At 39.4% G+C, this 1,606-nt stretch overlaps 1 long non-coding RNA gene across 1 annotated transcript; it reads left to right on the top strand.

Moving 5' to 3' along the window:
* Positions 1 to 203: 203 nt before the first annotated feature.
* Positions 204 to 818, top strand: LOC132914466 (uncharacterized). Its single transcript, XR_009659603.1, has 2 exons — positions 204 to 262; positions 501 to 818. It is a non-coding gene; the product is annotated as an uncharacterized LOC132914466 (long non-coding RNA).
* The last annotated feature ends 788 nt before the right edge of the window (positions 819 to 1,606 follow it).

The raw sequence follows: 1,606 nt of genomic DNA on the forward strand, positions 1-1,606 counted from the left end.
TCGATCGTGCACATAGTTCTGGCGTACACGGGAAATGGTAGAAGCGTTTCTTTCGATATTTTTCGTCGCTCATATTCATCATTGATATACAGAGTCGATCTGGACTTCGAATCGAAAGGCAATCCACGTGATCTAAATACCGAAACGAACGACTTCCTGCGTGTAAATGGCACGACGGAAGAGGGAAAATCATATAGTCAGTGGTTCTCGAGAGGTTGACTCAAGCTGGACTGCTCTCTAACTCATCAGACATAATCCATAGGTAAGGCAAACTTGTCTGGATCCGGGCACGACGTGCATTGTCAATAACGCGATCCGTCAACGAAGCTGCCAGATCGATAATCAGAGGGTTCCCTTTCTCCTGGATGGAGAAATGGTTGATGGATACACACAATGGCTGCGGTTTGCTGCGCAAGCGATATGAAAGCGCGACAGTTACGATGTATCCGGATACGTCGCTCGATGCTCTGACAGTTAGTGGAAATATTTTCTTTGCCTAGGTTTAGTACGGATAGACGTCGTTTCGAGTGTCGCGCGCGTCCACTTCGATGAAACGTTGCTGGTGAAAAATTGAAAAGCAACACGTTGTGGTCGAGCTTCGCGAAAATAGTGGACAAAGAGGAGATTATGGAAATACGAGCAACGATTGGCTAATGACGAAAACGATTAAGGAGAAGAACAAGACGGTGTGTTGAAATAATTTAAAACGCGAATTCTAATCTTCTGCTAAGAAAGAGAATGCAGATATATGATACGACTAGCTGTATTTCAGTAGCAACGAATGTATCAAACAATTTAATTTAAAAAATGTCGAATGATTTAGTTGGGAATCAGGAAGCAGTTACATGCGACGTATTGGACGAGTGGTAGACTAAATAAATAAATTGTACAATTTTTGCGACGTATTTTTCAATTCTTTTACCTTATACGTAAGCAAGGGAAAAATCTAAGAGAAAGTTCTAAGTTTATATCTTACGCGGTGTGAAATGCGGAGATCGCGCATTTTATCAAACATATTGCCATTGTTACATATATCGCAGGCAGCGCTACTTGTTCGCAATTTTTAGTTACCGTTTTGCTCTGAACACTCGCAAGTTACATAAGTAATGGGTATCGGCGTAACAAAGAAGAGGAGCTGTATTCATCTCATTGTGTATGCCGGAGAACTCACTTAAATTATCATTCCTTTGTTTGCCCTCGTTCCTCTCCATTTAACAACAAAAGAATATTCAACGAATTCCCCAGACTGTCTCGTTTACGTTCCCATCGATTCTTTAAAACACCTGTACGCGTTCGGATGCATAAATTGAATATTAATAAACTACGGAATTGCCCCTATGATATTGCCTCGTTCCAAATAAATCTAATAATTTCACGAATTTTATCTGTTTTAACCTTCGTGTTCATAAATTCACAATTAACCATAAATCTAATAAAACCTGCTGAGCTTCTATTCTAATCTCTATATCCATAAATCTGTTATTAGGTAATCAGTGATAAGAACCAGATAAAACGGAAGAGCTATCAGAAAATTTCCCTAAAAATTATCGCAACATATCGTGATAGAATCCATTAAACACGAAATAATCTGTTTCCTAAAGCAGTT

Source organism: Bombus pascuorum, chromosome 1 (genome assembly GCF_905332965.1).
Source record: "Bombus pascuorum chromosome 1, iyBomPasc1.1, whole genome shotgun sequence".
Classification (NCBI taxonomy): Eukaryota; Metazoa; Arthropoda; class Insecta; order Hymenoptera; family Apidae; genus Bombus; species Bombus pascuorum.